Here is a 10998-nt window from a genome sequence, read left to right as displayed (position 1 = left end):
GCTATACAAAAAAGTTGTTGAACTATATTGCTTAGGGAATAGTGACAAGAAAATAAGGTTTGCACATATTTAGTACTGATACATTTTTTTTCTCAATATTTTCCATCTAAACTTTGGTTGAATCTGTGGACACATGACTCATGGACCAGGAAGGCAGACTGTATTTGTAGTCAGGTACAAATGACCAGTAATACAATTAAAAACTGAATACAAAATAGTCCACCTGGGGCCAGGGATTTAGCTCAGTGGTACCGCGCCTGCCTCTCAAGCACAAGGTCCTGAGTTTGATCCCCAGTACCAAAAAAAAAGTCCACCCATTAGCTGCTTGCATTCTAACCTTGCCACAGTGAGAAACTAACAGTGACCAAGCAGAAAGTCCACCAAGCAGGCCTGGGACTGCAGCGGAGCACAGGTGTGGGGGTGAGGACCCTGAGGAGGTAGACCCACCTGGACTCTCAGTTTCAGCACAGCCCTCCCTGATAAACACTGTGGGTCCACTCTAGGTGCTGCCTCAATTCTCTGTCTTCTCTGCCTGCCTGGTCACCGAGCTGTGTCAGTGTGAGCAGGCAGCAGGGTCTGCAGTGAAGACAAGGAGACTCAGAGCAAGGCCAAGAGGGCCTCGGGTTAGGGACAGCCATGCTGAGAGAGAGTACTGAATCAATAGGAGAAGCAGTCACCGCAGACCTAAGGGGGTGGCCCAAGTCTGCCCCCTAGGACTGAAGACCCAAGACCAACTGCTGGCTTAGCCACATCTGAGAAGTCAAGCTTTATGAGTGTCACTGATCACAAGTCTGCTCCATCAGGAAGTAGTCTGTGTAGAATTCCCAGCCAAGAGACCAGGCCTCAGATGGAGGAAAGGTCTGGGCAGCCAGTATGGGATCCTAGCAGCAAGAAAATATTTTAATACTCCACTAAAATTGGCTGAGCTGGGAATGTCTATACTTTGTCAAGTGCAGGCTTCGAGGCCTGAGTTCATGGGTAGAGACTGATGGAAGCACTGAATGAACTGAGCAATAAGAGGCAGCTCCTACAAGCTCCACCCAGAGCCCTCTATACTGAATCTTTACCAGTTTGAGTGAATACAACTAGCAGTACACCCTCATAGTAAAAGCATAATTTTCAGATCTCCTTGCCACTTACTAGTTTGGGAGAGTAACCTACCCTTTCTACACCTCAGTTTTCTCATCTTTAAAAAAAACAGAAATAAAGGCACCTACCTCCTGGGGCAATTGTAGTTGTATGAACTAAAAGGTATGATGGATGTCAAAATGCTTTAGTGCCTGGCCTGGCTTGCTGAAAAAGAGCAATAAAAACTAGGCATTATTACTAATTAAACATTTACTGTCTATTCTAGGCCAAAGCCTGTACTTTGTGTAGGAGACACAAAGATGAAAATATATGGACACTGCTCTCAATGAGTTTAAACCTCAAGGGTTGAGCAGAGACTTCTTCTTCAAATGGGTAATTATAATAAATGATGATTATTCTTGGGGTGGAGGCAAGTACAAAATGCAATAGAAGGAGGTAAGGGGAAAGCACTCAAATTTTCCTTGAGAAATCAAGGATGAGACAGGTGATGAATTGAGCCTGGAAGAATGAATAGGAGTTTTTCAGACAGGTAAGACATCAAAAGGCAGCACTGGCAGACAGAGAAGCATGTACAGACACAGCCATGAGAACTTTGCTGTGTTCTGGGAGCTAGAACAATGCATTGAAGTATTGTTGTGGCATAAAGAGGAGGAGTAGGGAGGGGAACTGAGGCTGGACTGACAGATGAGGCCCAGATCCTAAATGATTTCTGTATGATCTGTTGAAGGATTTCTATTTTATCCAGAGAGTGATGAGAAGCTGCTGAAGAATTTTAAGTAAGGGAGTGATGGACAAGATTAGAGTCAAAAGAACATTCTTGCTGCCGTGCTTGGTATGGATCTGGGATGGTCAAGACATGCTGAAGGGAAGTCAGTTAGGAGACTATAGTGATGGCAAGAAGTGAGAGCCCCAAGGAAGGAAGCAGGGATGGGGCCAGAACAGAGAAGATGGGTGCTTTGGGGGCGAAGATGGCATTGATGATTGGATACTAGGAAGAACGTAAATGTTGACACCCTTCTCCAAGGTGAAGTCTTCATAAACATATAAAAGTATATATGCTAATGTGAGTAGGTTCAGAGTAGAAGGAATCTTGCTCTTGAGTCTTGCTTTGATCTCCTTAAGAGAGCTTAAGGTGGAGTTCAAAGGAAAGACCTTGGCTGAAGCGAAGATCTGGGGTTGTGGGCATGAGGGTGCAGCTTAGCTGGAAGAGGGGAGTATATGGAAGAAGGAGAGAAAATAACATTGACGGTCATGGATAGCCATGGGAAATTCCACCAAGTACTCATGGACCTTAGCGGGGAGGGGGAGTAAAGCACAAAGGAGACTGAAAAGAATTGCCAAACATAATAGAAAGAGATCCAGGAAAGAGCCGCATCTTGCTGTTGAAGGAGCAGAACACATTAAGATTGAGGGGGAAGCTTATGGGATCAAATATCTCTGACAAGTCAAGTAAGAAAAAGACTGAGAAGTGACTACAGGTGACCCTGCTGACTTCACAGAGTGACATTTCCCTTTTGATGGTGCCTGCCAGATCACAAAATGTTAAAGAACAAATGAAGATAAATGCAGAAAATACAGGTGATACTTTTGAAAAGTTTGACTAAAAGGGAAGATGTGGGGAAGGTGGAAGGAAGGAATTTTTTTTATAGAGTACAGGAAAGATATCAAAACATACAACTGCTAAGGAGAGGTGGAGAGTAAAGATTCAGGAAAGGAGATACAGAGCAAGACCCCAGAGGACACAGGAAGATACAATGACATGTTCCTACTGCCTGAAATGCTCTTTTTAAAAATTTTTTTTTTCCAGTACCAGGAATCAAACTCAGGGCTTGCACTTGGCAGGCAGGCATGGCTCCACTGAGCTATAGCCCCAGTGCAAATGAAAAAAGAAAGCTGAAATGCTTTCTTATCACTGGTCAGGTTCCCCAGAAAACAGACTCAGATGTTCATGAAGGAAAATTCCTGGGGCACCATCTTGGAAACAACTCCTGTGAGGGAGCAGAAGGAAGAAGGCAAAGGTCCTGGGGAATGCTGGGGAATAGAAGCAGATAGAAGTGGAGGGGGGCTGCTGCTGCTGCTGAAGCATGGCAGCTCTAAGGTGGGGCCAGTGCTGAGAACTGTCCCTCACTGAGGAGGAGGGCCATTGAGGCAAGTGGGATTATAGGGTGGTGACCAATTGAGGAAATGCTTTCCTAATGGAGCCCTTTTTCTCTTCAAAATGGGAAGCTGTTGAGAAGGGGCCTTTGGGGTCTTGAGTTGAGTAACAAAGGTCTGTAATCGCCTTGGATGTCAGTTGGGATCACAGGATGATGGGATCACTGTGTCCTGTTGAGTGAGTGTACAATGAAAGTCAGATGCCATCAACCCGTGGTGCTGCCATCTTCGGGGCTGGGTGATTTTCCTCAGTAGGGCTCAGCATCTCAGAAGTACAAGCAGAAGAGGTGGCTGGGGGCCAGATAAGTCTAAGCTGCCTGCTTCCTGCCCAGCAGTGCAGCTAGAGCAAGCTAGGCTTAGAGGAGGGGCCTGCAAGTCATTCCCCTACTTGAAGCTTCCTTCTCTCTCTCAGGGTTGCTATTTATTATGTGTTGGTCAACTCACTCATCCAGAAGTTGAGGGGGAAAAAGAAATAGCATGTATCAAATCAATCCCAGAATCAAACTTTAGGATGATTTCAATATCAGTGAGTCAGATACATGTGGATTAAATTTTCCTCTAACTACATACTTGGTTAGAAAATCCTAAGCTGAGACTTGGGATTGAGGGTCCTGTTTCGGACACCCAAGCTGTTTATAATGTATTCAAAACCCAATCCTTGGATCATCACAAAAGTTCTGAAAACCTCTGCTCAAAACTGCATAAATTCCCAGGGACAGCAGGCCGTGAAGCCAACTCTACATTCCAGTCCCCTTTTCCCTCCATGGTTTCTCCCTGCTCCCTCAAGTAATTTGGCTCTGGGGTTCCGCTGAGGGAGCAAGCCACATGCTGGCCGCCACTGCTGCCATGAGCAGACCCCTTTCCACGGCCCTCGCCGTGCAGGCCGGGACACTTCTCCCCTCTCTGCCCCTGCCGCAGAGGAGGGACGAGGAGAACGTGGACATGAAGAAGAGGATCCACCTGGAACTGAGGAAACGGACCCCAGCAGCTGTTCGAGAACTTGTCTTGGACAATTGCAAATCAAATGATGGAAAAATTGAGGGCTTAACAGCTGAATTTGTGAATTTAGAATTCCTCACTTTAATAAATGTGTGCTTGATTTCAGTTTCAAATCTCCCCAAGCTACGTAGATTGAAAAAGCTTGAGCTCAGTGACAATGAATCTTTGGAGGTCTGGATGTGTTAGCAGAAAAACTTCCAAATCTCACATTTAAACTTAAGTGGAAATAAACTGAAAGATAGCAGCACCTTGGAACCTCTGAAGAAACTGGATTGTCTGAAAAGCCTGGATCTGTTTAATTGTAAAGTCACCAACCTAAATGACTATCGAGAGAGCATCTTGAAGCTCTTGCCCCAACTAAGCTACCTGGACAGCTATGACAGAGAGGACAGGGAAGCCCCAGACTCAGATGCAGAGGTGGATGGTGTAGATGAGGAGGAGGAGGAGGAGGAGGAAGGAGAAGATGAGGAGGACGAGGAAGATGAGGATGGTGAGGAAGAAGAGTTTGATGAAGAAGAGGATGAAGAAGACATAGAAGGAGATGAAGATGAAGTTGGGGAGGAAGAAGAATTTGGACATGATGGAGAAATTGATGAAGATGAGGAAGAGGAGGATGAAGAGGAGGAAGAAAGTGGAAAAGGTGAAAAGAAGAAGAAACAGATGATGAAGGAGAAGATGATTAAGACCTCAAATAACCTCCAAAAACAGAACTGTTCAGTATTGGTTGGACTGCTCATGCATTTGGTAGCTGTTTAAAAAAAAAGGCAGCTGTGATATAAACCCCAGGACACCCACCCACCCAAAGAGCCAAAGAATAGTTCCTGTGACATTCCATCTTCCTCCATTTAGTCCCTCCTGGTAATCCACCACCAAGCTTGGAGACTTTGCCCCAGCAAAATTGTAAGCTTTGTTAGGTTTTTGTGTAAGGCTCTTGATGTAATGTGGATAGCTGTGATTGGTGAGTCAACCATCTGTGGCTACCAGTTACACTGAGATTGTAACAGCATTTTTACTTTCTGTACAACAAAAAAGCTTTGTAAATAAAATCTTAATATTTTGCGTCTGCTTTTTCATGCTTTTTTGAATGAATTTTTTCTTAACAGTAGAACATTATATGTGACAACTGCCAAAAAGTATTTTTAAGACTAAGTGAAATAAACATGTTACTCTTTGGTTAAAAAAAAAAAGTATAAATTCCCAAGACTGCAGACTACTGGATCACACTCCACAGAGGTGGGCTTGTACTCCCTGGTGATAACCAAACACAAACTTCTGTGGGGCCAGCCTTGGGCAATAGCTAGCTCTGCTACCCTTGTCACCCTGTTTCATTTACATGAGGGGCAGCCTTGAGGTCATAAGGCAAAAGTCAAAATGACCTCAAGATAATGAGTTCCGGGAAAGTTAATGTTATGAAGACCAAAAAAGTTTGCCAGATTAGGCAGCAGTTACTTTTCTAGAAAAAATGAGTCTGAGGTGAATGTAAAGAGTATTTTTGAAAGCATTTGAAAGAAGCATTTTTGAGAGATAAAATTAAGAGTCAAGAGACTTAGGCCTTCACTTACTCTGTGATGTGAAGGAGGTCACTACCTACTCAACATTCTAGGGTCCTTCGCTGAAAAGTTAAAAGTTTGGATGAGATGATGAGCAATCTTTTATTTTTGATCTTCCTTATCTAGTTCTAGATTCTTTGTGCTGTGATTTAAACATCTTTATTCTGCCTCTTCAATATACATCTTTCTGCTTCCCAAAGGACAAAAGGGCACTTGGTGAGCTCAAAGTTGTTGGCCTTCCCTTCCTATATCTTGCTCAAACCTTGGGAAGTTCTCTAAGTTATTATCGAACCATCTATTCATTCAGTAAACATTCATTGACACCAATTTCCACCACTTCAACTACAGCTGAGAAATTAAATGTATGGCACTTCCTGCAGAAGATAAGAAATCTATCAGGAACCCATAGGCCAAAAAATTGGACAAAAATCAGGTTAGGCGCTAGCCCACTGGAACCCCAAACTTCCTCCTAATCAGCCATCTTTTCCAACCCACACTGTCCTGGATTTCCCCCCAGATAAAAGCAAGAGATGGCCCACATCTTGATCCCACTGGGAGAATGGCGAGGGGAGATAGCAAAGATGAAGAAGTGGCAGTAGCTAGCAGTTCTCCACGCCTTGATCTCAAGGCCACATTCTCTCAAAAGAATGACGGTAGGAGTGAAGCCAGCAAAAGAGCCTTGAAAGGGAATGCTAGAGTTTTTGGAATGGCTGGTTGTCACAACAGCTGTCCAGCAGATGGGAAGAGCATTTGAATCTTCAGTTTATATTTCTAGAAAAAACTCCCCCTCCCCCTCGCCCTCTCTGCTCCCTCTCTTGCTGTATTATGGGGTTTTTGTGAGGTTTAGAAAAATAAACAGAATCTAACCATAACTGTCTGAAAGTGCTAAATTACCAAGAAAGACATAACAGATTAGCAGTGCAAATTAGCCTGGGTGGGAGATGGCCAGCACACTGGGGAGCTGAGAACAGCCTACGAGAGTGATGGCTTCCCCGCCAGTTCCTCCTCCGGGAGGAGCTCCCTCTGGAGCTGACAGCTTCTCTAGTGGCTTCTGTAGGCTGAGTCTACCCAGCTAGAGAAACACAGGTTTCAAAATGGGGGGTGAGAAGAGGCTACATCTTCTTTTCAATCCCCTGGGCTTGAAAAGATCTGGCCAGTGCCATCTAATCCCTGATTAGATGGGTAGTAACTGTGCCTCACTCTTCCAGGTGGAGTTGAAACACTCTTATTTTGAGACAACTTTCTTGGATGAATCTGGAGAACATTATACTCTGTGAAATAAACCAGGAACAGAAAGACAAATATTCGATGATCTCCCTTGTAGATGGAGTATCTTTAAAAAGTTGAACTCAAACAGAGTAAAATGGTGGATACCAGAGGCTGAGGGCTGCAGGACTTGGAGAGATGTTGGTTAAAGGACACAACATTTCAGTTAGAGAGGAGAAATAAGTTCAAGAAATTAATAAACTGTGGTGTGTACATTATGATGACTACAGCTTAATCACATATTGTATATTATAAAATTGCTCAGAGAGTAGATTTTAAGTGCTCTCCCCACAATAAAATAAGAGTGTAAGGTAATGCACTTGTTAAGTAGCTTGATTTAGCCATCCCACAGTACACATATAACCAACCATTATGTTGCACACCATAAATATGTTCCGTTTTACTTGTTACATTTTATGTTCCATTTTTACTTGTCAACTAAATTAAATAAGAAAAAGAGACAGTCTGGGAATGCAGTTCAGTGGTAGAGCACTTGTTCATCTCCCTCCCAGGAACCTGTTGGTGGGAACCATAGAGCTGATGATTCAAAACTTTAGAGTATGTTAGCAAGAAGGATCTTAGAATGTAGGTCCAGTGCTTCACCTGACAAATGAATGAACTCAGGCTAATAGAGAGTAAGCACTTTTCTAGGACCCCTGAGACAGAATGACAGGTAAGTGACACAGCTGGGACTAGAACCCCCCCCCCCCCGAACCTTGGGATGGATGTACCTTCTGAACCAGCTACCTCTAAGCTTTCCAATTAACTGCTCATTTGTCCCTTATTATTTTCAGAGGGGTCATGGCCAGTGAATTTATATGCTTTTGGCCAGTCTACATCCATAGTTTCTATGGTTTTGAAGTTCCCACATCTTAATCTTAAAGTCTCTTTAGTTCAAGTCTGTAGGTTACAGTTACTGAGCCCTTGCTATTTGTCAGACAAAGTAAGTGTTAAACACTAGGAACTCAAAGGTGGATAAGGCACAGACCTTGTCCTTAAAGATTTATGCACACACACAGAGGAAGAAAACTTCTGACATTCTTTCTGACAAATAGCTTCAACTCCTCCTCTTCCCACCTCCCACCCCCAAATCCTCATGATGTATGTAGAGAGGGGCAGGTAGACGTTACAAGGTAAGTTAATCTCTAAGGTGCTGTTCTGGGCTCTAAAAGGGAAATCTTCCATCTCCTCCACACTCTATGGTACGTGCAAAAGAGACATTTAGAGTCAAATAACTTGGATTTGGATTGTAGTTCTACAACTTACTGACAATGAGACCAGAGGCTTGTCTAATTTTTCTGAGCCTCAGCTTGAGAAATGAGGAGAGTGGAATCCATTTTATAAGACTGTTATGAAAATCAAATAAAATAAGTGAACTCCTTGGCTCCGTGCCTGGCACACAAGAGACCTCAATAAGTGCTACTTCCCTTCCTTTCTCTTGAGCTCTGGTGCTATATGACCAGTGTCATCTACCACATGACACACACAGGAGGGTTTAGATGCTTGTTTGTTGACAAACTGTTGCATGGTTGAGTCTTCAGGCACAGAGAAGGGGGCTGACTTGCCACTTCCTTCTTCTAAGAGTGACCTCTATCCTCAAGTCCGCCTGCACAATGACCCTCAGACAATAGCTCAACAAATCCATGAAACAGCCCTGCCTCTTCCTCCCTTTGAGTCCACCATCACAAAAGGATGGACTGCCCTCATCTAAGCCATATTGTTTCAGAGAAGGAAAAGTAAGAAGTCATAGGGGAGATGTAGTCCCAAAAGATAAAATTCTCCTCCAAGACATGTCATAAAAGGTGCATAGAAGTTAGCATCAGAAGATGTTGGACACTCGACTGCTCACCTACTGTCTGTGTTACACTAGCCCCACTAGGTCCAGGTTTCTTTATATAAAAAGGGGAATGCAAAAGCTGCTTCTTATAGCTGTTGTGAAGATTAAATTTGAAAAGGCATTTGAATGATCATAAAAGAGAGCACTAGTCAAGCCTATCATTTTTTTCTTCTCCTGTTCCCCAGACACATCTTGAGTAACAGCAGGTCTGGGTTGAATCTAGAAACAGGTGGTTTCATTTACTCTTGCTGAGCAAGTCTCTAGCCTCATCTTCTCCAATGCAGAAGAGAGGGACCCTCCTCTCTCCACCTGACCTGGGGGAAGCAGGAAGAGAAGGGTGGACTTCAGAGTGGGGAGCACATCTCCTCAATCTGCATATGAGGGATTGCTTTTAGCAAGAAGCAGCCACTCCCCTTGCAAATGCCGAAGGTGAAATCCATCATCAGGCCCTGGGCTGAGATAAGATAGAGGAAAGTAAATCAAGACTCCTCGAGATAAGAAGATGCAGCCTGGGGCCTTTATGCAACTCTCCTGCCAGCTGCCCCTTTCTGCTAAGCAGCAAAGCAGAGGGCTGGGCTAGGTGGGGAAAGAACCTGGGATCCAGGCCCCCTCCCTACAATGTGGGAGGAACCTCGGGTTTTCTCCCTCTTGCTTGCCACAAGCCTCAACCTGAGAAGAACAACAGGGCTGTTCATTGGATCCCTCTTGGCAAAAACAATCAAAAATACAACTTTTTGGCTGTCCCCTGGAATTAGGGATTAAAGACAAAGGTTTAAGGTATAAATCTTGACTCTTAGGCTTTTTCTTTTTCCGTGCTGAGGATGGAACTCAGGGCCTCATTCCTGCTAAGCAAGTGCTCCACCACTGGAGCCATATACATTGCCAGTCTTTATGTTTTATGTGCAGTCTTGAATCGTCTACTTAATCACTGTGAGCCTCAGTTTCCAACAGGGATAACACTAATGCTACTTTATAGAGCTGTTTTGTTGAAGACTAAACATGATCATTTTTGTGGAACACTTAGTAAAGTGTCTGACACACAGGAATGGCTTGTAGCCTAGAGTTATGTATGAAATCAGCACAGGTTAGGGAGCCAGCACCTCTCTAACTTTTTATCTCATTTGTATCTTCATCCCTTTATAATTCTCTGAATGCAATTCCCAAAATAAAATCTGGCCATATCAGGTCCTATATCTTGAATATTATTGAATGGTAGACTTCTCTTTGCCATCCTTCACAAGTTTTTGCCATGAATGTCATTATATGTAAGAACTCCCCACCCTACCTCCCCCAAAATGCAGGTGTTAAGTGCACACTGGACAGGATGAGCCTGGAACAATTGCACAGAGGGATTTTGACCACACTGAGGTCATGAAGGGGAATAATATTGTTAACAGCCCCTGAAGGCTAAAGATAGGCTTCCAGGGAAGGAGGTAGCAGGGAAAGTTGTGGCAGGTAAACAATGGCATGGGCAGGAGTTTCCTTAGTCGGAGGACTCTTTGTCTAAAAGAAGACCTTTTTTTCCTAGGCATCATCCCAGCCTTATCCTCATCTTTCTGTCTTGTCATTATGAATCAAGCCATAAATATTTGCTCTGTGCCTGGATTTGAAGTGTGATAGGAGAAGGTCACATCATGCCCCCTGGTTAAAGGGATCCAAAGTCTGATTCAAGAGAGAACCAACAAATGTGGAGGTCTTGGGGAGTCAGGGAACATGGCCTCCTTATCCCAGACCCCATAACAGAGTTGAGATGAATTCAGGGCAGGGAAGGAGGGACAAGTACTGAAGGGCCTTGAAAGGCAGGCAGAGGCATGTGGACAGATTGACAGGGTCAGTGAAGAGAGACCTTTCTGGCTTCTAGAGAAAGGAAGTTGTGTGATGAACATGGTATGTGGGGTGGACAGGCCAGACCAACAGACACATTGCAAAGAGTCGGTGTGCTGGACCCAAGTTCAAGTCCTGGCTCAGCTGCTCTCTAGCTGGACGAGTGACACTGGAAAGGCTACTTCACTTCTCTTTAGGGTTTCTCACTTGGAATAATAAAGCCTAACTCCTGGGTTTGTCTTGAAGCTATGAGGTGATATAGGTAAGACCACTTTTTGC

The 10998-nt window shown here is 44.1% G+C and overlaps 1 pseudogene; it reads left to right on the top strand.

The window, feature by feature from the left end:
- On the top strand, nucleotides 1-4925 carry LOC110345443 (acidic leucine-rich nuclear phosphoprotein 32 family member B pseudogene; annotated as a pseudogene).
- The last annotated feature ends 6073 nt before the right edge of the window (nucleotides 4926-10998 follow it).

This window comes from Heterocephalus glaber, unplaced genomic scaffold, assembly GCF_053883595.1.
Source record: "Heterocephalus glaber isolate CG9 unplaced genomic scaffold, H.glaber_assembly_v1.0 deba00001446, whole genome shotgun sequence".
NCBI classification, from domain to species: domain Eukaryota; kingdom Metazoa; phylum Chordata; class Mammalia; order Rodentia; family Bathyergidae; genus Heterocephalus; species Heterocephalus glaber.
The sequence above is the reverse complement of the archived record's forward strand: the minus strand, read 5'-3'. Positions and strand labels throughout refer to the sequence as shown.